Genomic DNA, 25,803 nt, shown 5'->3' with positions numbered 1-25,803 from the left:
ATGAGAGAGTTCCAACCTGGGGACTTAGTCTTCCTTTACAACTCCAGATTAAGGCTCATACCAGGCAAGTTGAGATCAAGATGGGACGGTCCCTATCGAGTAGAGAAGGCTGAGCCATACGGAGTCTTTCACTTGAGTCAACCTTCAAGCACTGAATTCATCAAGGTCAATGGACATCGCTTAAAGCTATATTATGGTGAGAAGATGCAAAAGAACAAGGAGCTAGAGATCTTCCTCTTGGAGGATCCACCAACAGTAGGAGACTGAGCTAGTGGAGCGTCCAACTTAAGGACGTTAAAGCAAAGTACTGGGTGGGAGACAACCCACCATGGTATGATCGTATCATTTCAGTCTTAGTTTTATTTTACTTTATTCTATTTTTATGGTGTTAATGACTCTTCTCTTAATCTCTGTATATAGTCTGCATTCACATTTGCATTTGCATTCTACACACAAAAAATGGCACGTGATGCGACAGCGTTGCCGATGCGTCCGCGTCATATGTGCCTTGGGAAGATAAAAGAATTTTACAGAAAGTCATGCAAAAGCGTGGCTGGAGGCGTGCCTTTGGCACAAATACGCCCACACGACCACATCCCTAATGCGTCTGCGTCGTGGAAAAATGGCCTCCCACGCATCCGCGTCACCCACGCGAACGCGTGTCCCAAATAAATCGACGTAAAAAGGGTGTATGGCAGAATGTTAGGCTGGAATGGGGCTGAAACCATGCTAGAAGTACAAGACCCACTACGCAAACGCGTGACCCACGCGACCGCGTCATTTTCAAAATACGGCCTTTCACGCAATCGCGTCAACCACGCGAACGCGTCACCCTAAATTTTGGCAAATATGCGTTGTGCATACACGAGGTTGCTCTGACGCCACTAGCGCAATTCACGTCACGCGTTCGCGTGACCGACGCATCCGCGTCACTTCAAAATCGCGCCAACCGCGCGACCGCGTGCCCCACGCGTCTGCGTCGCCTGCGCCGCACAGCTTATCCAGATCAGTCAAATATCATATCTTTTCTTCCCTAAATCCTAATTTTTCTTTTTCCCTTCTTCCCTTCTTCTTCCTTCCTTCCCTCTTCATTCTTTTCCACTTCTTACTTGTTCTCCCCTCTTTCTTTTTCCCACTCATCATCAAGATTCTTTTCTTTCCTTCTTCTCTCTTTACTTTTCCATTTATTATTTTTATTTTCTTCTTCTTTTTCTTTTTCTTTCTCTTTCCTTATCTATGTTTTCTTTTTCTTTCTCTTTTTCTTTTTAAACATTCTTTCTTGGTGTTGGAAATTTATTTGGGTCACTAGTCTCAATATTTTGCTTGTGGATTATTAAGAAATTGTTTGACAATTATATTACTTTTTATAGGGTTGCTTGCATGTTCAATTTAATACTTTTGATAACATTTTTACCATTGATGAGCGGATAATTTATACGCTTTTTGGCATTGTTTTTGGGTAGTTTTTAGTAAGTTCAAGCTAATTTTAGGGATGTTTTCATTAGTTTTTATGTTAAATTCACATTTCTAGACTTTACTATGAGTTTGTGTATTTTTCTGTGATTTCAGGTAATTTCTGGCTGAAATTGAGGGACTTGAGCAAAACTCTGATAGGAGGCTGACAAAGGACTGCTGATGCTGTTGGAATCTGAACTCCCTGCACTCAAAATAGATTTTCTAGAGCTACAGAACTCCAAATGGCGCGCTCTTAACGGCGTTGGAAAGTAGACATCCAGAGCTTTCCAGCAATATATAATAGTCCATACTTTATTCGGAAATTGACGACGTAACTTGGCGTTGAACGCCAAGTACATGCTGCTGTCTGGAGTTAAACGCCAGAAACACGTCATGATCCGGAGTTGAACGCTCAAAACACGTTATAACTTGGTGTTCAACTCCAAGAAAAGCCTCAGCTCGTGGATAGATCAAGCTCAGCCCAAACATACACCAAGTGGGCCCCGGAAGTGGATTTATGCATCAATTACTTACTCATGTAAACCCTAGTAGCTAGTTTAGTATAAATAAGACTTTTTACTAGTGTATTAGTCATCTTTTGACCATTCGGTCTTTTGATCACCTTCATGGGGGCTGGCCATTCGGCCATGCCTGAACCTTTCACTTATGTATTTTCAACGGTGGAGTTTCTATACACCATAGATTAAGGGTGTGGAGCTCTGCTGTACCTCAAGTTTCAATACAATTACTATTACTTTTTATGTAATTCTCTTTTATTCTTATTCCAAGATATACGTTGCACTTCAACTTGATGAATGTGATGATCCGTGACACTCATCATCATTCTCACCTATGAACGCGCGTGACTGACAACCACTTCCGTTCTACTTTAGGCCGGGCGCATATCTCTTAGATTCCCCAACAGAATCTTCGTGGTATAAGCTAGATAGATGGCGGCATTCATGGGGATCCGGAAAGTCTAACCTTGTCTGTGGTATTCTGAGTAGGATCCCGGAAATCCGGAAAGTCTAACCTTGTCTGTGGTATTTCGAGTAGGATTCCGGTATTGAATGACTGTGACGAGCTTCAAACTCCTGAAGGTTGGGCGTGATGACAAACGCAAAAGAATCAATGGATTCTACTCCAACCTGATTGAGAACCGACAGATGATTAGCCGTGCTGTGACAGAGCATTTGGACCATTTTCACTGAGAGGATGGGATGTAGCTATCAACAAGGGTGATGCCTCCAGACGATTAGCCGTGTAGTGACAGTGCATAGGACCATTTTTCCGAGAGGATTAAAAGTAGCCATTGATGATGGTGATGCCCTACATGCAGCTTGCCATGGAAAGGAGTAAGAAGGATTGGATGAAAGCAATAAGAAAGTAGAGATTCGAAAGGATTCTAGCATCTCCACACGCCTATCTGAAATTCCCACTATTGATTTACATAAGTATTTCTATTCCTTTTTATTTTCTGTTTATTATTAATTTTCGAACTCATGATAAACCAATTTAATCTGCCTAACTGAGATTTACAAGGTGACCATAGCTTGCTTCATACCAACAATCTCTGTGGGATCGATGGTGGACGAAATTGTGATCACTATTCTTTAAGTTGTACTTTTATGAAATTTAAAATTGGCACGAGTGGACACAACTTCGTTCAACTAACCAGCAAGTGTACTGGGTCGTCCAAGTAATAAACCTTACGTGAGTAAGGGTCGATCCCACAGAGATTGTTGGTATGAAGCAAGCTATGGTCACCTTGTAAATCTCAGTTAGGCAGATAAAATTATGGAATTTAGAAAATCAAATAATAAAAGGAAATAATAAAAGGGATACTTATGCAGATTCATTGGTGGGAATTTCAAATAAGCATATGGAGATACTGCATGGCTCACGGACGCCTGCTTTCCTACTGCTTCAACTCAATCCTTCTTACTCCTTTCCATGGCAAGCTGTGTATAGGGGTTCACTGTTCGATGATGGCTACTTTGAATCCTCTCGGGAAAATGGTCCTCTGCGGCTGTCACTCGCATGGCTAATCGTCTGGAGGCATCACCTGGCCGAAAGCTACATCCCATCCTCGCAGTGAAAACTACGCTCACGCGCTCTGTCACAGCACGGCTAATCACTGGTTGGTTCCCGCTCCTACTGGAATAGAATCCCTTGATTCTTTTGCGTCTGTCACTAACGCCCAGCACTTGCAAGTCTGAAGCACGTCACAGTCATTCATTACCGGAATCCTACTCGGAATACCACAGACAAGGTGAGACTTTCCGGATTCCCAGGATCCTACTCGGAATACCACAGACAAGGTGAGACTTTCCGGATCCTCATAAATGCCGCCATCTATCTAGCTTATACCATGAAGATTCTGTTGAGGAATCTAAGAGATATACATTCAAGCTCTGTTGCATGTAGAACGGAAGTGGTTGTCAATCACGTGCGTTCATAAGTGAGAATGATAATGAGCGTCACTTAATCATTACATTCATCATGTTCTTGGGTACGAATGAATATCTTGGAATAAGAATAAGAGAGATTTGAATAAAAGAAAATAGAATTGCATTAATACTTGAGGTACAGTAGAGCTCCACACCCTTAATCTACGGAGTGCAGAAACTCCACCGTTGAAAATACATAAGTAAAAGGTTCAGGCATGGCCGAATGGCCAGCCCCCCTAAACGTGCTCAATGGCCTCCTAAGATGAAGAATAAAACAAAACTGAGACCAAAGATCAAACGTGGTCAAAAGACATCTAATACAATAGTTAAATGTTCTATTTATAATAAACTAGCTCCTCGGGTTTACATGAGTAAGTAATTGATGCATAAATCCACTTCCGGGGCCCACTTGGTGTATGTTTGGGCTGAGCTTGATCAATCCACGAGCTGAGGCTCCTCTTGGAGTTGAACTCCGAGTTATGACGTGTTTTGGGCGTTCAACTCCGGATCATGACGTTTTTCTGGCGTTTAACTCCAGACAGCAGCATGTACTTGGCGTTCAACGCCAAGTTACGTCGTCAATTTCCGAATGAAGTATGAACTATTATATATTGCTGGAAAGCTCTGGATGTCTACTTTCCAACGCCGTTGAGAGTGCGCCAATTGGAGTTCGGTAGCTCCAGAAAATCCATTTCGAGTGCAGGGAGGTCAGATTCCAACAGCATCAGCAGTCCTTTTGTCAGCCTTTTTCAGAGTTTTGCTCAAGTCCCTCAATTTCAGCCAAAATTTACCTGAAATCATAGAAAAACACACAAACTCATAGTAAAGTCCAGAAATGTGAATTTAACATAAAAACTAATGAAAATATCCCTAAAAGTAGCTTAAACTTACTAAAAACTACCTAAAAACAATGCCAAAAAGCGTATAAATTATCCGCTCATCACAACACCAAACTTAAATTGTTGCTTGTCCCCAAGCAACTGAAAATCAATTAGGATAAAAAGAAGAGAATGTACTATAAATTTTAAAATATCAATGAATATTAATTTAATTAGATGAGCGGGACTTGTAGCTTTTTGCTTCTGAACAGTTTTGGCATCTCACTTTTTCCTTTGAAGTTCAGAGTGATTGGCGTCTCTTGGAACTTAGAATTTTGGATAGTGTTATTGACTTTCCTAGTTAAGCATGTTGATTCTTGAACACAGCTACTTTTTGAGTCTTGGCCGTGGCCCTAAGCATTTTGTTTTCCAGTATTACCACCGGATACATAAATGCCACAGACACATAACTGGGTGAACCTTTTCAGATTGTGACTCAGCTTTGCTAGAGTCCCCAGTTAGTGGTGTCCAGAGCTCTTAAGCACACTCTTTTGCTTTGGATCACGACTTTAACCACTCAGTCTCAAGCTTTTGACTTGGACCTTCATGACACAAGCACATGGTTAGGGACAGCTTGATTTAGCCGCTTAGGCCTGGATTTAATTTCCTTGGGCCCTCCTATCCATTGATGCTCAAAGCCTTGGATCCTTTTTACCCTTGCCTTTTGGTTTTAAGGGCTATTGGCTTTTTCTACTGCTCCTTCTTTTTCTTTCTATATATATATTTTTCGCCATTTTTTTTTCAAGCTTTTTCACTGCTTTTTCTTGCTTCAAGAATCAATTTTATGATTTTTCAGATCATCAATAACATTTCTCTTTGTTCATCATTCTTTCAAGAGCCAACAATTTTAACATTCATAAACAACAAGATCAAAAGACATATGCACTGTTCAAGCATTCATTCAGAGAACAAAAAGTATTGTCACCACATCAATATAACTAAATTAAATTCAATGATAAATTCGAAATTCATGTACTTCTTGTTCTTTTGAATTAAAACATTTTTCATTTAAGAGAGGTGAAGGATTAATGGATTTTATTCATAGCTTTAAGGCATGGTTACATACTAATGATCATGAAGTAGAGACACAAAACATAGATAAACACAATAATTAAAAACCAAAAACAGAAAGAAATAAAGAACAAGGAATGAATCCACCTTTAGTGGCGTCTTCTTCTTGAAGGACCAACAATGTCCTTAAGCTCTTCTATGTCCCTTCCTTGCCTTTGTTGCTCCTCCCTCATTGCTCTTTGATCTTCTCTTATTTCTTGGAGAATGATGGAGTGCTCATGATGTTCCACCCTTAATTGTTCCACATTGTGGCTCAAATCTTCTAAGGAGGTGTTGAGTTGCTCCCAATAGTTGTTGGGAGGAAAGTGCATCCCTTGAGGCATCTCAGGAATTTGTTGATGATGAGCTTCCTCACGCACTTCTTGAGAACCGTGCATGGTTTCTCTTGCTTGCTCCATCCTCTTCTTGGTGATGGGCTTATCCTCTTCAATGGGGGAATCTCCTTCTATGATAACTCCAGCTGAGTAACACAGATGGCAAATAAGGTGAGGAAGAGCTAGCCTTGCCATGGTGGAGGACTTATCGGCTATTTTGTAGAGTTCATTGGAGATGACCTCATGAACTTCTACTTCCTCTCCAATCATGATGCTATGGATCATGATGGCCCGATCCACAGTGACTTCAGATCGGTTGCTAGTAGGAATGATGGAGTGTTGGATGAACTCCAACCATCCTCTAGCCACAGGCTTGAGATCCAGTCTTCTTAGTTGAACTGGCTTGCCTTTGGAATCTATTCTCCACTGAGCTCCTTCCACACATATGTCCATTAGGACTTGGTCCAACCTTTGATTAAAGTTGACCCTTCTAGTGTAGGGGCATTCATCTCCTTGCATCATGGGCAAGTGAAACGCCAACCTCACATTTTCCGGACTAAAATCTAAGTATTTCCCCCGAACCATTGTGAGATAGTTCTTTGGATTCGGGTTCATACTTTGATCATGGTTCCTAGTGATCCATGCATTGGCATAGAACTCTTGAACCATCAATATTCCGACTTGTTGTATGGGGTTGGTTAGGACTTCCCAACCTCTTCTTTGGATTTCATGTCGGATTTCCGGATACTCATTCTTTTTGAGCTTGAAAGGGACCTCGGGGATCACCTTCTTCTTTGCCACAACATCATAGAAGTGGTCTTGATGGCTCTTGGAGATGAATCTTTCCATCTCCCATGACTCGGAGGTGGAAGCTTTTGTCTTCCCTTTCCCTTTTCTAGAGGATACTCCGGCCTTAGGTGCCATTGATGGTAATGGAAAAACAAAAAGCTTATGCTTTTACCACACCAAACTTAAAATTTTGCTCACCCTCGAGCAAGAAAGAAAAGAAGAGAAGAAGAAGACGAAGAAAATATGGGAGAGAGGGGGAGAGGTAGGTTCGGCTAAGGGAGAGAAGATGGGTAGTGTTGTGTGAAAATGAAGTAGAATGGAAGGGTATTTATAGGGAGAGGGGAGGGTGGGTGTTCGGCCATTTTGGGTGGGAATGGGTGGGGAATTGAATTTGAATTGTATGAAGGTAGGTGGGGTTTATGGGGAAGAGTGGGTTGATGTGAATGGTGAATGGAATAATTGGGAAGAGGAATTGAGGTGATAGGTGAAGGTTTTTGGGAAGTGTGATATGGGGAAGAGTGAAATAGGATTAGGAGAGTGTGATTAGGATTAAAAGGTAAGGTGGGAATATGGTAGGTGGGGATCCTATGGGGTCCACAGATCCTGAGGTGATTCTGTGGGGTCCACAGGATCCTGAGGTGTCAAGAAATACCATTCCTGCACCAAATAGGCATGTATAATGCCTTTGTACACCATTCTGGCGTTTAAACGCCCATTGGTCCATGTTTTGGGCGTTCAACGCCCATGTAAAGCATGTTTCTGGCGTTGAACGCCAGTTTCATGCTTGTTGCTGGCGTTCAGCGCCAGCTTTTCTTTTCTGGGCACATTCTTAGCGTTCAGCGCCAGAATGTTGCTTGTTTCTGGCGTTCAGCGCCAGAATGGTGCTCTGTTCTGGCGTTGAACGCCAGCCAGATGCATCTTACTGGCGTTGAACGCCAGCCTGTGCGTCCTCCAAGGTGAAAAAATTTTTTTCTTCTGTTTTTGACTCTGTTTTTAATTTTTTTTTATTTTTTCGTGACTCCTCATGATCATGTACCTAATAAAACACAAAATAAAATAAAAATTAGATAATTAAGATTGGGTTGCCTCCCAACAAGCGCTTCTTTAATGTCAATAGCTTGACAGTGGCTCTCATGGAGCCAAAAGGTGATCAGGTCAATGTTAGTGTAGTCCCAACACCAAACTTAGAGTTTGGATATGGGATCTTAACACCAAACTTAGAGTTTGGTTGTGGCCTCACAACACCAAACTTAGAGTTTGACTGTGTGGGCTCTTCTTGACTCTGAACTGAGAGAAGCTCTTCATGCTTACTCTCTTTTGTCACAGAGGGATGGCCATGTGCCTTAAACACAAGGTAGTCCCCATTCAACTGAAGGACTAACTCACCTCTATTGACATCTATCACAGCTCCTGCTGTGGCTAGGAAAGGTCTTCCAAGGATGATGCAATCATCCTCTTCCTTCCTAGTGTCTAAGATTATGAAATCAGCAGGGATGTAAAGGCCTTCAACCTTTACTAGCACGTCCTCTACTATTCCATAAGCTTGTCTCAAGGACTTGTCTGCCAATTGTAATGAGAACAAGGCAGGTTGTACCTCAATTATCCCCAGCTTCTCCATTATAGAGAGTGGCATCAGATTTATCCCTGACCCTAGATCACATAGAGCTTTTCCAAAGCTCATGGTGCCTATGATACAAGGTATTAGGAACTTGCCAGGATCTTGTTTCTTTTGAGGTAGAATTTTCTGAATCCAAGTATCTAGTTCACTAATGAGCAAGGGGGTTCACTTTCCCAAGTCTCATTACCAAACAACTTGGCATTCAGCTTCATGATAGCTCCTAAGTATTGAGCAATTTGCTCTCCATTCACATCTTCATCCTCTTCAGAGGATGAATAGTCTTCAAAGCTCATGAATGGCAGAAGGAGATTTAATGGAATCTCTATGGTCTCTTTATGAGCCTCAGATTCCTTTGGATCCTTAATAGGAAACTCCTTCTTGCTTGAGGGACGTCCTAGGAGGTCTTCCTCACTAGGATTTTCGTCCTCCTCCTCCCTTGTGCATTCGGCCACATTGACTAAATCAATGGCCTTGCACTCTCCTTTTGGATTCTCTTCTGTATTACTTGGGAGAATACTAGGAGGAGTTTCAATGACTTTCTTACTCAGCTGGCCCACTTGTGCCTCCAGATTTCTGATGGAGGATCTTGTTTCATTCATGAAACTGAAAGTGGCCTTTGATAGATCAGAGACTACATTGGCTAAATTAGAAGTGTTTTGTTCAGAATTCTCTGTCTGTTGCTGAGAAGATGATGGATATGGCTTGCTATTGCCCAGCCTATTGCGTCCACCATTGTTAAAGCCTTGTTGAGGCTTTTGTTGATCCTTCCAGGAGAAATTTGGATGATTTCTCCATGATGGGTTATAGGTGTTTCCATATGGTTCACCCATGTAATTAACCTCTGCCATGGCAGGGTTCTCAGGATCATAAGCTTCTTCAGAAGCAGCCTCTCTAGTACTATTGGATGCATGTTGCAATCCATTCAAATTTTGAGAGATCATGTTGACCTGTTGAGTCAACACTTTGTTCTGAGCCAATATGGCATTCAGAGCATCAATTTCAAGAACTCCTTTCTTCTGAGGTATCCCATTATTCACGGAATTTCTCTCAGAGGTGTACATAAATTGGTTGTTTGCAACCATGTCAATGAGTTCTTGAGCCTCTTCAGGCGTTTTCTTCAGGTGAATAGATCCACCTGCAGAATGGTCCAATGACATTTTCGAAAATTCAGAGAGACCATAATAGAATATATCTAATAGGGTCCATTCTAAAAACATGTCAGATGGACATCTTTTGGTCAACTGCTTGTATCTTTCCCAAGCTTCATAGAGGGATTCACCATCTTTTTGTTTGAAGGTTTGAACATCCACTCTCAGCTTGCTCAGCTTTTGAGGAGGAAAGAATTTATCTAAGAAGGCAGTGACCAGCTTATCCCAGGAGTCCAGGCTATCCTTAGGTTGTGAATCCAACCATATTCTAGCTCTGTCTCTTACAGCAAAAGGGAAAAGCATGAGTCTGTAGACTTCAGGATCAACTCCATTCGTCTTTACAGTCTCACAGATCTGCAAGAACTCAGTTAAAAACTGATAAGGATCTTCAGATGGAAGTCCATAAAACTTGCAGTTTTGTTGCATTAAAGCAACTAGTTGAGGCTTAAGTTCAAAGTTATTGGCTCCAATGGCAGGAATGGAGATGCTTCTTCCATCAAACTTGGACGTTGGCTTTGTGAAGTCACCAAGCATTCTCCTTACATTATTATTATTATTTTCGGCTGCCATCTCCTTCTCTTGTTCGAAAATTTCTGAAAGGTTATTTCTGGATTGTTGTAATTTAGCTTCTCTTAATTTTCTCTTCAGAGTCCTTTCAGGTTCTGGATCAATTTCAACAAGAGTGCCTTTTTCCCTGTTCCTGCTCATATGAAAGAGAAGAAAACAAGAAAAGAAAGAGGAATCCTCTATGTCACAGTATAGAGATTCCTTTATGTTAGTAGAAGGAGAAAGGGGGGAAGAAGAATCCAAATACAAGGGATATAAGAAGTTCGGATTCTTAGATGAAGAGAGGTGAAGAGAAGTGTTAGTAATTAATTAATTAAATAGAATAAGAGAAGAGAAGAGAAATTTCGAAAATAATTTTTGAAAAAGAGGTTAGTAATTTTCGAAATTCAAAGACAAAATATAATTAAAATTAAAATTTAAAACAAAAAAGAATTTTTGAAAAAGAGAGAGGTATTTTCGAAAATTAGAGAGGGAAGAGTAGTTAGGTGGTTTTGAAAAAGATAAGAAACAAACAAAAAGTTAGTTAGTTGATTGAAAAAGATTTGAAATCAAATTTGAAAAGATAAGAAGATAGGAGGTTAGATAAGATATTTTGAAATCAAATTTTGAAAAAGATAAAATTTTGAAAAAGATAAGATAAAAGATAAAAAGATTTAATTTTAAAATTGACTTAACTAACAAGAAACTATAAGATAAGATTCTAGAACTTAAAGATTGAACCTTTCTTAACAAGAAAGTAACAAACTTCAAATTTTTGAACCAATCACATTAATTGTTAGCTAATTTTCGAAAATTTGATATAAAGATAAGAAAAAGATTTTGAAAATATTTTGAAAAAGATTTTTGAAATTTTCGAAAAATATAAAAAAAATGAAAAAGATATGATTTTTGAAAAAAAATTTTTGAAAAGATAAGATTTTTAAAATTGAAAATTTGACTTTGACTTGTAAGAAACAACTAATTTTGAAAATTTTTGACTAAGTCAACTCAAATTTTCGAAAATTTGGAGAAAAATGAGGAAAAGATATTTTTTTATTTTTGAATTTTTAAAGAAAAACACAAAAATGACCCAAAACATGAAAATTTTGGATCAAGACACAAGATGCATGCAAGAATGCTATGAATGTCAAGATGAACACCAAGAACACTTTGAAGATCATGATGAACATCAAGAACATAATTTTGAAAAAATTTTGATGCAAATAAAACATGCAAGACACCAAACTTAGAAATCTTTAATGCATGGAAAATATGAATGCAAAAGTGCACATGAAAAACAACAAACAACACAAAACAAGAATTTATCAAGATCAAACAAGAAGACTTATCAAGAACAACTTGAAGATCATGAAGAACACTATGGATGCATGAGATTTTCGAAAAAAATGCAAGAAAAATTTTAAAAGCATGCAATTGACACCAAACTTAAAATTTGACTCAAGACTCATTTAACAAGAAACACAAAATATTTTTGATTTTTATGATTTTCTAATTTTTTTGTATTTTTATTAATTTTTTTTGAAAAACATTATTAGAAAAATGAAAAAGAAAAGAAAAATTTTTGAAAAGGTTTTTGAAAAGAAAATTACCTAATCTGAGCAACAAGATGAACCGTCAGTTGTCCATACTCGAACAATCCCCGGCAACGGCGCCAAAAACTTGGTGGACGAAATTGTGATCACTATTCTTTAAGTTGTACTTTTATGAAATTTAAAATTGGCACGAGTGGACACAACTTCGTTCAACTAACCAGCAAGTGTACTGGGTCGTCCAAGTAATAAACCTTACGTGAGTAAGGGTCGATCCCACAGAGATTGTTGGTATGAAGCAAGCTATAGTCACCTTGTAAATCTCAGTTAGGCAGATAAAATTATGGAATTTAGAAAATCAAATAATAAAAGGAAATAATAAAAGGGATACTTATGCAGATTCATTGGTGGGAATTTCAGATAAGCATATGGAGATACTGCATGGCTCACGGACACCTGCTTTCCTACTGCTTCAACTCAATCCTACTTACTCCTTTCCATGGCAAGCTGTGTATAGGGGTTCACTGTTCGACGATGGCTACTTTGAATCCTCTCGGGAAAATGGTCCTCTGCGGCTGTCACTCGCATGGCTAATCGTCTGGAGGCATCACCTGGCCGAAAGCTACATCCCATCCTCGCAGTGAAAACTACGCTCACGCGCTCTGTCACAGCACGGCTAATCACTGGTTGGTTCCCGCTCCTACTGGAATATAATCCCTTGATTCTTTTGCGTCTGTCACTAACGCCCAGCACTTGCAAGTCTGAAGCACGTCACAGTCATTCATTACCGGAATCCTACTCGGAATACCACAGACAAGGTGAGACTTTCCGGATTCCCAGGATCCTACTCGGAATACCACAGACAAGGTGAGACTTTTCGGATCCTCATAAATGCCGCCATCTATCTAGCTTATACCACGAAGATTCTGTTGAGGAATCTAAGAGATATACATTCAAGCTCTGTTGCATGTAGAACGGAAGTGGTTGTCAATCACGTGCGTTCATAAGTGAGAATGATAATGAGCGTCACTTAATCATTACATTCATCATGTTCTTGGGTACGAATGAATATCTTGGAATAAGAATAAGAGAGATTTGAATAAAAGAAAATAGAATTGCATTAATACTTGAGGTACAGAAGAGCTCCACACCCTTAATCTACGGAGTGCAGAAACTCCACCGTTGAAAATACATAAGTAAAAGGTTCAGGCATGGCCAAATGGCCAGCCCCCTTAAATGTGCTCAATGGCCTCCTAAGATGAAGAATAAAACAAAACTGAGACCAAAGATCAAACGTGGTCAAAAGACATCTAATACAATAGTTAAATGTTCTATTTATAATAAACTAGCTCCTCGGGTTTACATGAGTAAGTAATTGATGCATAAATCCACTTCCGGGGCCCACTTGGTGTATGTTTGGGCTGAGCTTGATCAATCCACGAGCTGAGGCTTCTCTTGGAGTTGAACTCCGAGTTATGACGTGTTTTGGGCGTTCAACTCCGGATCATGACGTTTTTCTGGCGTTTAACTCCAGACAGCAGCATGTACTTGGCGTTCAACGCCAAGTTACGTCGTCAATTTCCGAATGAAGTATGAACTATTATATATTGCTGGAAAGCTCTGGATGTCTACTTTCCAACGCCGTTGAGAGCGCGCCAATTGGAGTTCTGTAGCTCCAGAAAATCCATTTCAAGTGCAGGGAGGTCAGATTCCAACAGCATCAACAGTCCTTTTGTCAGCCTTTTTCAGAGTTTTGCTCAAGTCCCTCAATTTCAGCCAGAATTTACCTGAAATCACAGAAAAACACACAAACTCATAGTAAAGTCCAGAAATGTGAATTTAACATAAAAACTAATGAAAACATCCCTAAAAGTAGCTTAAACTTACTAAAAACTACCTAAAAACAATGCCAAAAAGCGTATAAATTATTCGCTCATCAATCGACCCTTACTCACGTAAGGTATTACTTGGACGACCCAGTACACTTGCTGGTTAGTTGAATGGAGTTGTGTCCACACATAGGTGCCATAATAATGATTCCATACAACAACAAAGAATACTACATTGATGTGATCACAATTTCGTCCACCAAGTTTTTGGCGCCGCTGCCGGGGATTGTTCGAGTATGGACAATTGACGATTCATCTTGTTGCTCAGATTAGGTAATTTTCTTTTCAAAAACGTTTCAAAAATATTTTTCAAAATTTTTCTTTTCTTTTTCGTTTTTCTAAACTTTATTTTCGAAAAAAAATTAATTAATAAAAATCCAAAAAAAATTAGAAAATCATAAAAATAAAAAATATTTTGTGTTTCTTGTTTGAGTCTTGAGTCATGTTTTAAGTTTGGTGTCAATTGCATGCTTTAAAAATTTTTTCTTGCATTTTTCGAAAATCTCATGCATTCATAGTGTTCTTCATGATCTTCAAGTTGTTCTTGGTAAGTCTTCTTGTTTGATCTTGATGTTTTCTTGTTTTGTGTTGTTTGTTGTTTTTCATGTGCATTTTTCGTTTGTTAGAGTCCATGCATTAAAGATTTCTAAGTTTGGTGTCTTGCATGTTTTCTTTGCATCAAAAATTTTTCAAAAATATGTTCTTGATGTTCATCATGATTTTCAAAGTGTTCTTGGTGTTCATCTTGACATTCATAGTGTTCTTGCATGCATCTTGTGTTTTGATCCAAAATTTTCATGTTTTGGGTCATTTTTGTGTTTTTCTTTAAAAATTCAAAAATCAAAAAAATATATTTTCCTTATTTCCCTCCAAATTTTCGAAACTTGGTCAAAAATTTTTAAAAATTAGTTGTTTCTTACAAGTCAAGTCAAAATTTCAATTTTAAAAATCTTATCTTTTCAAAATCTTTTTCAAAAATTATATCTTTTTCATTTTTTTTTCTATTTTTCGAAAATTTCAAAAATTCTTTTTCAAATTATTTTCAAAAATCTTTTCCTTATCTTTATATCACATTTTCGAAAACTCACTAACAATTAATGTGATTGATTCAAAAATTTGAAGTTTGTTACTTTCTTGTTAAGAAAGGTTCAATCTTTAAGTTCTAGAATCTTATCTTGTAGTTTCTTGTTAGTGAAGTAAGTAATTTTAAAATTTTTGAATTAAATCTATTTATCTTTTATCTTATCTTTTTCAAAAATTTTATCTTTTTCAAAATTTGATTTCAAAATATCTTATCTAACTTCTTATCTTCTTATCTTTTTCAAATTTGATTTTAATATGTTTTTCAATCAACTAACTAACTTTTTGTTTGTTTCCTATCTTTTTCAAAACCAACTAACTACCTATCCCTCTCTAATTTTCGAAAATACTTCTCTCTTTTTCAAAAATTCTTTTTAATTGTTTTAAATTTTAATTTTAATTATATCTTATCTCTGATTTTCGAAAATCACTAACCACTTTTTCAAAATTATTTTCGAAATTCTCTATCTCTTTTCTTATTCTATTTAATTATTTATTCACTAACACTTCTCTTCACCTCTCTTCATCTAAAAATCCGAACCCATTCTTCTTCACTCTTATCCCCTTTCTTCTTCTACCAACATAAAGGAATCTCTATACTGTGACATAGAGGATTCCTCTTCTTTTCTTGTTTTCTTCTCTTTCATATGAGCAGGAACAGGGAAAAAGGCACTCTTGTTGAAATTGATCCTGAACCTGAAAGGACTCTGAAAAGGAAACTAAGACAAACTAAATTACAACAATCCAGAAACAACCTTTCAGAAATTTTCGAACAAGAGAAGGAGATGGCAGCCGAAAATAATAATAATGCAAGGAGAATGCTTGGTGACTTCACAAAACCAACGTCCAAATTTGATGGAAGAAGCATCTCCATTCCTGCCATTGGAGCCAATAACTTTGAGCTGAAACCTTAGCTAGTTGCCTTAATGCAACAAAACTGCAAGTTTTATGGACTTCCATCTGAAGATCCTTATCAGTTTTTAACTGAGTTCTTGCAGATCTGTGAGACTGTAAAGACGAATGGAGTTGATCCTGAAGTCTACAGACTCATGCTTTTCCCTTTTGCTGTGAGAGACAAAGCTAGAATGTGGTTGGATTCACAACCTAAGGATAGCCTGGACTCCTGGGATAAGCTGATCACTGCCTTCTTGGATAAATTCTTTCCTCCTCAAAAGCTGAGCAAGCTGAGAGTGGATGTTCAAACCTTCAAACAAAAAGATGGTGAGTCCCTCTATGAAGCTTGGGAAAGATACAAGCAGCTGACCAAAAGGTGCCCATCTGACATGTTTTCAGAATGGACCATATTAGATATATTCTATTATGGTCTATCTGAATTTTCGAAAATGTCATTGGACCATTCTGCAGGTGGATCTATTCACCTAAAGAAAACGCTTGAAGAGGCTCAAGAACTCATTGACATGGTTGCAAACAACCAATTTATGTACACTTCTGAGAGGAATTTCGTGAATAATGGGATACCTCAGAAGAAAGGAGTTCTTGAAATTAATGCTCTGAATGCCATATTGGCTCAGAACAAAGTGTTGACTCAACAGGTCAACATGATCTCTCAAAATCTGAATGGATGGCAACATGCATCCAACAGTACTAAAGAGGCAGCTTCTGAAGAAGCTTATGATCCTGAAAACCCTGCAATGGCAGAGGTTAATTACATGGGTGAACCTTATGGAAACACCTATAACTCATCATGGAGAAATCATCCAAATTTCTCGTGGAAGGATCACCAAAAGCCTCAACAAGGCTTTAACAATGGTGGACGCAATAGGCTGAGCAATAGCAAGCCTTATCCATCATCTTCTCAGCAACAGACAGAGAATTCTGAACAAAACACTTCTAATTTAGCCAATCTAGTCTCTGATCTGTCAAAGGCCACTTTCAGTTTCATGAGTGAAACAAGATCCTCCATCAGAAATTTGGAGGCACAAGTGGGCCAGCTGTGTAAGAAAGTCATTGAAACTCCTCCCAGTATTCTCCCAAGCAATACAGAAGAGAATCCAAAAGGAGAGTGCAAGCCATTGATATAATCAATATGGCCGAATGCACAAGGGAGGATGAGGACGAAAATCCTAGTGAGAAAGACCTCCTGGGACGTCTCTCAAGCAAGAGGGAGTTTCCTATTAAGGATCCAAAGGAATCTGAGGCTCAAATAGAGACCATAGAGATTCCATTAAATCTTCTTCTGCCATTCATGAGCTCTGAAGACCATTCTTCCTCTGAAGAGGATGAAGATGTGACTGGAGAGCAAGTTGCTCAATATTTAGGAGCTATCATGAAGCTGAATGCCAAGTTGTTTGGTAATGAGACTTGGGAAAGTGAACCTCCCTTGCTCATTAGTGAACTGGATACCTGGATTCAGCAAACTCTACCTCAAAAGAAACAAGATCCTGGCAAGTTTTTGATACCTTGCACCATAGGCACCATGACCTTTGCAAAAGCTCTATGTGATCTGGGGTCAGGGATAAATCTTATGCCACTCTCTGTAATGGAGAAGCTGGGGATCATTGAGGTGCAACCTGCCTTGTTCTCATTACAATTGGCAGACAAGTCATTGAAACAAGCTTATGGAATAGTGGAGGACGTGTTAGTAAAGGTTGAAGGCCTTTACATCCCTGCTGATTTCATAATCTTAGACACTAGGAAGGAAGAGGATGAATGCATCATCCTTGGAAGACCTTTCCTAGCCACAGCAAGAGCTGTGATAGATGTCAACAGAGGTGAAATAGTCCTTCAATTGAATGGGGACTACCTTGTGTTTAAGGCACATGGCCATCCCTCTATGACAAAAGAGAGTAAGCATGAAGAGCTTCTCTCAGTTCAGAGTCAAGAAGAGCCCCCACAGTCAAACTCTAAGTTTGGTGTTGGGAGGCCACAGCCAAACTCTAAGTTTGGTGTTAAGATCCCATATCCAAACTCTAAGTTTGGTGTTGGGACTATACAACATTGACCTGATCACCTTTGTGGCTCCATGAGAGCCACTGTCAAGCTATTAACATTAAAGAAGCGCTTGTTGGGAGGCAACCCAATTTTATTTATCTAATTTTTATTTTATTGTTATTTTGTGTTTTATTAGGTACACGATCATGAGGAGTCACGAAAAAAATATAAAAATTAAAAACAGAATCAAAAACAGCAGAAGAAAAATCACACCCTGGAGGAAGCACAGACTGGCGTTCAAAGCAAGTAATGAGCATCTGGCTGGCGTTCAACGCCAGAACAGAGCATGAAATTGGCGCTGAACGGCAGAAACAAGCAACATTCTGGCGCTGAACGCCAGGAATGTGCCTAGAGGAAAAGCTGGCGCTGAACGCCAGTAACAAGCGTGAAACTGGCGTTCAACGCCAGAAACATGTTACATGTGGGCGTTGAACGCCCAGAATGTGCATCACTCGACGTTTAAACGCCAGAATGGTGTGCAAAGGCATTTTACATGCCTATTTGGTGCAGGGATGGAATTCCTTGACACTTCAGGATCTGTGGACCCCACAGGATCCCCACCTACTATAGTCCCACCTTACCTCCTAATCCTATTTTACTCTTCCCCATGTCACACTTTCCAAAAATCCTTCACCAATCACCTCAATCCCTCTTCCCAATCACCCCCCTTCACCACTCACATCCATCCACTCTTCCCCATAAACCCCACCTACCTTCAAAAATTCAAAAACATTTTCCCACCCATTCCCACCCTAAATGGCCGAACCTACCCTCTCCCCTCTCCCTATATATACCCTTCCATTCTACTTCATTTTCACACAACACTACCCCCTCTACTATACCTTGGCCGAATCCATCTCCCCTCCTTCTCCTCCATATTCTCTTCTTCTTCTTCTCTTCTTTCTTCTCTTGCTCGAGGACGAGCAATATTTTAAGTTTGGTGTGGTCAAAGCACAATCTTTTTTGTTTTCCACTACTATCAATGGCACCTAAGGCCGGAGAATCCTCTAAAAAAGGAAAAGGGAAGACAAAAGCTTCCACCTCCGAGTCATGGGAGATGGAAGGATTCATCTCCAAGAGCCATCAAGACCACTTCTATGATGTTGTGGCAAAGAAGAAGGTGATCCCTGAGGTCCCTTTCAAGCTCAAGAAAAATGAGTACCCGGAGATCCGACATGAGATCCGAAGAAGTGGTTGGGAAGTCCTAACCAACCCCATGCAACAAGTCAGAATCTTAATGGTTCAAGAGTTCTATGCCAATGCATGGATCACTAGGAACCATGATCAAAGTATGAACCTGAGTCCAAAGAATTATCTCACAATGGTTTGGGGGAAATACTTAGATTTTAGTCCGGAAAATGTGAGGTTGGCATTCCACTTGCCCATGATGCAAGAAGATGAATGCCCCTACACTAGAAGGATCAACTTTAATCAAAGGTTGGACCAAGTCCTTACGGACATATGTGTGGAAGGAGCTCAATGGAAGAGAGACTCCAAAGGCAAGCCAGTTCAACTAAGAAGACTGGACCTCAAGCCTGTGGCTAGAGGATGGTTGGAGTTCATTCAACGCTCCATCATTCCCACTAGCAACCGATCTGATGTTACTGTGGATCGGGCCATCATGATTCATAGCATCATGATTGGAGAGGAAGTAGAAGTTCATGAAGTCATCTCCAATGAATTCTACAAAATAGCCGAAAAGCCCTCCACCATGGCAAGGCTAGCTTTTTCTCACCTTATTTGCCATCTATGTTACTCAGCTGGAGTTATCATAGAAGGAGACATCCCCATTGAAGAGGATAAGCCCATCACCAAGAAGAGGATGGAGCAAGCAAGAGAGACCCTCCACAGATCTCAAGAGATGCATGAGGAAGCTCATCATCAAGAAATCCCTGAGATGCCTCAAGGGATGCACTTTCCTCACAACAACTATTGGGAACAACTCAACACTTCCTTAGAAGATTTGAGCTACAATGTGGAACAATTAAGGGTGGAACATCATGAGCACTCCATCATTCTCCAAGAAATAAGAGAAGATCAAAGAGCAATGAGGGAGGAGCAACAGAGGCAAGGAAGGGACATAGAAGAGCTTAAGGACATTGTTGGTCCTTCAAGAAGAAGACGCCACTAAGGTAGATTCATTCCTTGTTCTTATTTCTTTCTGCTTTTCGGTCTTTATGTTGTGTTTATCTATGTTTTGTGTCTCTACTTCATGATCATTAGTAGTTAGTAACTATGTCTTAAAGCTATGAATAAATTCCATTAATCCTTCACCTCTCTTAAATGAAAAATGTTTTAAATCAAAAGAACAAGAAGTACATGAATTTCAAATTTATCCTTGAATTTAATTTAATTATATTGATGTGGTGACAATACTTTTTGTTTTCTGAATGAATGCTTGAACAGTGCATATTTTTGATCTTGTTGTTTATGAATGTTAAAACTGTTGGCCCTTGAAAGAATGATAAACAAAGAGAAATGTTATTGATGATCTGAAAAATCATAAAATTGATTCTTGAAGCAAGAAAAAGCAGTGAAAAAGCAAAGGCTTGCGAAGAAAAATAGAAAGAAAAAGAAAAAGCAAGCAAAAAAAGCCAATAGCCCTTAAAACCAAAAGGCGAGGGTAAAAAGGATCCAAGGCTTTGAGCATCAATGGATAGGAGGGCCCAAGGAAATAAATCCAGGCCTAAGCGGCTAAATCAAGCTGTCCCTAACCATGTGCTTGTGTCATGAAGGTCCAAGTGAAAAGCTTGAGACTAAGTGGTTAAAGTCATGATCCAAAGCAAAAAGAGTGTGCTTAAGAGCTCTGGACACCACTATCTGGGGACTTTAGCAAAGCTAAGTCACAATCTGAAAAGGTTCACCCAGTTATGTGTCTGTGGCATTTATGTATCTGGTGGTAATACTGAAAAACAAAATGCTTAGGGCCACGGCCAAGACTCATTAGTAGCTGTGTTCAAGAATCAACATGCTTAACTAGGAAAGTCAATAACACTATCCAAAATTCTAAGTTCCTAGAGAAGCCAATCATTCTAAACTTCAAAGGAAGAAGTGAGATGCCAAAACTATTCAGAAGCAAAAAGCTACAAGTCCCGCTCATCTAATTAGAATTAATATTCATTGATATTTTGGAATTTATAGTATATTCTCTTCTTTTTATCCTAATTGATTTTCAGTTGCTTGGGGACAAGCAACAATTTAAGTTTAGTGTTGTGATGAGCGGATAATTTATACGCTTTTTGGCATTGTTTTTAGGTAGTTTTTAGTAAGTTCAAGCTACTTTTAGGGATGTTTTTATTAGTTTTTATGTTAAATTCACATTTCTGGACTTTACTATGAGTTTGTGTGTTTTTCTATGATTTCAGGTAATTTCTGGCTGAAATTGAGGGACTTGAGCAAAACTCTGATAGGAGGCTGACAAAGGACTGATGGTGCTGTTGGAATCTGAACTCCCTGCACTCAAAATGGATTTTCTGGAGCTACAGAACTCCAAATGGCACGCTCTCAACGGCTTTGGAAAGTAGACATCCAGAGCTTTCCATAAATATATAATAGTCCATACTTTATTCGGAAATTGACGACGTAACTTGGCGTTGAACGCCAAGTACATGCTGCTGTCTGGAGTTAAACGCCAGAAACACGTCATGATCCGGAGTTGAACGCCCAAAACATGTTATAACTTGGCGTTCAACTCCAAGAAAAGTCTCAGCTCGTGGATAGATCAAGCTCAGCCTAAACATACACCAAGTGGGTCCCGGAAGTGGATTTATGCATCAATTACTTACTCATGTAAACCCTAGTAGCTAGTTTAGTATAAATAAGACTTTTTACTAGTGTATTAGTCATCTTTTGACCATTCGGTCTTTTGATCACCTTCATGGGGGCTGGCCATTCGGTCATGCCTGAACCTTTCACTTATGTATTTTCAACGGTGGAGTTTCTACACACCATAGATTAAGGGTGTGGAGCTCTGCTGTACCTCAAGTTTCAATACAATTACTATTACTTTTTATGCAATTCTCTTTTATTCTTATTTCAAGATATACGTTGCACTTCAACTTGATGAATGTGATGATCCGTGACACTCATTATCATTCTCACCTATGAACGCGCGTGACTGACAACCACTTCCGTTCTACTTTAGGCCGGGTGCATATCTCTTAGATTCCCCAACAGAATCTTCGTGGTATAAGCTAGATAGATGGCGGCATTCATGGGGATCCGAAAAGTCTAACCTTGTCTGTGGTATTCCGAGTAGGATCCCGGGAATCCAGAAAGTCTAACCTTGTCGTGGTATTTCGAGTAGGATTCCGGTATTGAATGACTGTGACAAGCTTCAAACTCCTGAAGGCTGGGCGTGATGACAAACGCAAAAGAATCAATGGATTCTACTCCAACCTGATTGAGAACCGACAGATGATTAGCCGTGCTGTAACAGAGCATTTGGACCATTTTCACTGAGAGGATGGGATGTAGCTATCAACAAGGGTGATGCCTCCAGACGATTAGCCGTGCAGTGACAGCGCATAGGACCATTTTCCCGAGAGGATTAAAAGTAGCCATTGATGATGGTGATGTCCTACATGCAGCTTGCCATGGAAAGGAGTAAGAAGGATTGGATGAAAGCAATAAGAAAGTAGAGATTCGAAAGGATTCTAGCATCTCCACACACCTATCTGAAATTCCTACTATTGATTTACATAAGTATTTCTATCCCTTTTTATTTTCTGTTTATTATTAATTTTCGAACTCATCATAAACCAATTTAATCTGCCTAACTGAGATTTACAAGGTGACCATAGCTTGCTTCATACCAACAATCTCTGTGGGATCGACCCTTACTCACGTAAGGTATTACTTGGACGACCCAGTACACTTGCTGGTTAGTTGAACGGAGTTGTGTCCACACATAGGTGCCATAATAATGATTCCATACAACAACAAAGAATACTACATTGATGTGATCACAATTTCGTCCACCAACCATGCACGCTATGGGTTTGTGAAAAAGCCCGTATGGCATTATGCACTATTATTGGAATTCTTTTATTCTACTACTCTAAATGCTTACTTTTCACGAAATTCCTTTTATATTTTATTAATTAAATATAATTTCCATTACAAACATATTGTTAGTTTGAAAGACTTAGTAATCTAACTCGGACATTGAATGCTTGATCTATGCTACTCATGCCTTTGCCAGCATGCCAATAAACGTCTTGCATTTAATTGTCATTACATGCACTTGCTATATTTCCATTGATGGACTTTTCACATGTAGTCATGACCATATGTTAACGACATTCTTCTTTACCATACATTGATTACCACCGCTACCATTTGCTCTTTTGCTCTAACCCTTAGCTTTACAAGTTACTTTCTTTTTCCCTTTTTAGGATGGCCACCAAGAAAGTTAAAGAGAAAGCTACTCTCACACCACCGGCAAGGAGAAGAACAAAACGAGCCTTAGTGGCAGATGTTCCCCATTCTGGCAGAAAGAAACTATAATAATGAGCACTTTCTCATCCTCCCAACCCAAATTGCTGAATTTGTTGAGCCCCGCATTGAGCAAAGACAATGGGGATTCCTACAGAGACAGCCACGACAGGTTAACCTATCATGGGTAGTTGAATTCTACTCCAACTTTCACTTGCCAACCCTACAGCCTGTCTATGTCCGTCAGAAGCAAGTCCCCATCACAGAAGAGGCCATTGAAAAAACTTTATATCTTCCCCTTACTCCAGAAGGATTGGACGCTTTTCAAGAAGCCTCACTCAAGCGCCAGGCATACCAATTTGACTGGGACACCGTTCTCAGAGTTATCGCACAACCTGGCAGCAGATGGATTTATGGATACCATCGATCTTGACCAAAAGGGATATCGTCTTCAGCACTTGCCTTGGAGGCTCCAATATGGGCACAGATTATGTCCCATTACGTCTTTCCGAGCACTCACGAGTCCTCCTTCACTGCTGACATGGCTGTTCTACTCTGGTGTATCATTACAGACCAGCCTCTAAACCTACCAAGACATATCCGGAATGTCATGGGACACGTACAAATTGCGGGCAACTTACCTTTTTCCGTCTTGGTCTCAGATCTCATCTCAACAGCCGGAGTCTCCTACAGGACTGGGGACACCAGAGCCATGCTTCCACGGAGTGATCAGTACGTCCCTAACAGGAAATATATCAGACCTCCAGCAGCCACTACTAGCCAACCTGCAGAACAGGCTGAAGACATTTCTCCTTTCACACCACAAGCACCTTCAACAAGTCAGCTGCTCCATCAGATACTAGAGAAGTTGGACCGGCAATAACAGAAAGCGAAGCTACGAGAGCGGCGTAACCAGCACCGATTCACATACCTCAAGGAGCTACTTATGGGAAACCACAGACCTGACAAAAACCCAGACACTCCGGACTCCACTTCATTTACCAGCACAGGGAGCCATGACGGTCCCGAATGTGGAGATACTACTGCCAGCTCCCTTTTGTTCCTGACAGATGGCATCGGGAGCGGTGCAAAGCCTTAAGTGTGGGGAGGTCTGTCAGTACCCGACTTCCAAGGTAACTTCTCTTCCCTAACATCAATAAAGTAGGATATTTAGTTATTTTTCCTTTGATTAGGATATGATAGATTGTTTAATAATATGTTATTTGCATGCATGTTCTATTTGGTTGAAATATAATGAGTTTCTTTTCAAGATCCTATTCTTGAAAATTTTCACTAATTTAAATCAAAACTTTTTGTATTAAATTTGTTTGAAGTTGTAATTGGAGCATGGTTTTTGAGCTAAAGAACACACAACCCGTGAGATTTTGAGCTCATTTATATGGTTACACTATTTAACCATAAATATTTTATTCTTGTGTGTTCACTTCTCTATGATTGTAATTTATATTTTGTTTCATCCTATATGTCCAATGTTTAATGTGTTATGTGCATGCATATAATTGAGGCCATTATTTGTTTAGCTCACTTATCCCAAATAAGCCTAACCTTTAAATTACCTTTGTTAGCCACTTTTAGCCTTTTAATCCCATTTGTTCTATATTTTACCACATCACTAGCCTTAAGCAGAAAAATAAATTAATTATCCCAAATAGAATCTTTGGTTAGCTTAAGATAGAAACTGTGTGTTAATTAAGTATGGGAAAACTGTGGGAACAAGGGTTAATAAGGAAATGTGTCATGATAAAATAATGGGAATTTGGGTACCTACTCATGTAAAACAGAAAATAAAAAAAATCCATATGCATTGATATGTTATTTTATCTTTCCTAAAAAAATCCAAAAATATTCAATAAATATATAAATAAATAAGGGGACAAAATTACCCCAATGCTAAGTTTAATTAAAGATCAATGCATATGTGATAAAAATTAAAAGAAAATTTGATACATGAGTATGTAATGCAAAGTGAAAAATTATAAGTAGCTAGGTGTGATTTTTAGAATTATATAGAGTGTATGTATACTAGGTGAGGGCTTAGGTTAGTCAAAGATTCATATTTTAGCTCACTTAGCCTTATATATATACCCTTACCCTTACCTTAGCCCCATTACAACCTTAAAAATACCTCATGATGTTTGCATTGGTACATTGAATATTGTTGATTGGTTAGAAGAAGAACAAAATTTAGAAAGCAAGATTAGAGAAGGATAGAGTGATTACCCTATACACTAGAGAGATTAGAGTTCATATACACCATCAGTGAGGTTCAATGTTTGATCCTATGTTCCCTGCTTTTATGAACTGTCTTCTTACAAATTTACCTGTTCTTACTGTATGACTTGAATTAGTGGAATTTGATTTATGTTTGTCTTAAAGAACTTATTTGCTTTTAACCAAATAGACAAAATCATATAGTTGCATTCATATGAAAAGGTTGCATTGCATTGCATGAGTCTTACATTTTTCCTACTCATTTATTTTATCCCCTTGAACGAAGCATGAGGACATGCTAATGTTTAAGTGTGGGGAGGTTGATAAACCATTATTTTATTATTTATATTGTGTTTAATTGAGTGGTTTTATCAAGTCTTTACCCACTTATCCAT

General features: G+C 39.1%; 1 non-coding gene across 1 annotated transcript; it reads left to right on the top strand.

The window, feature by feature from the left end:
- Nucleotides 1-9,790: 9,790 nt before the first annotated feature.
- On the top strand, nucleotides 9,791-9,894 carry LOC112792854 (small nucleolar RNA R71). Its single transcript, XR_003197575.1, has one exon. It is a non-coding gene; the product is annotated as a small nucleolar RNA R71 (small nucleolar RNA).
- The last annotated feature ends 15,909 nt before the right edge of the window (nucleotides 9,895-25,803 follow it).

Source organism: Arachis hypogaea, chromosome 3 (assembly GCF_003086295.3).
Source record: "Arachis hypogaea cultivar Tifrunner chromosome 3, arahy.Tifrunner.gnm2.J5K5, whole genome shotgun sequence".
NCBI lineage: Eukaryota > Viridiplantae > Streptophyta > Magnoliopsida > Fabales > Fabaceae > Arachis > Arachis hypogaea.
The sequence above is the reverse complement of the archived record's forward strand: the minus strand, read 5'-3'. Positions and strand labels throughout refer to the sequence as shown.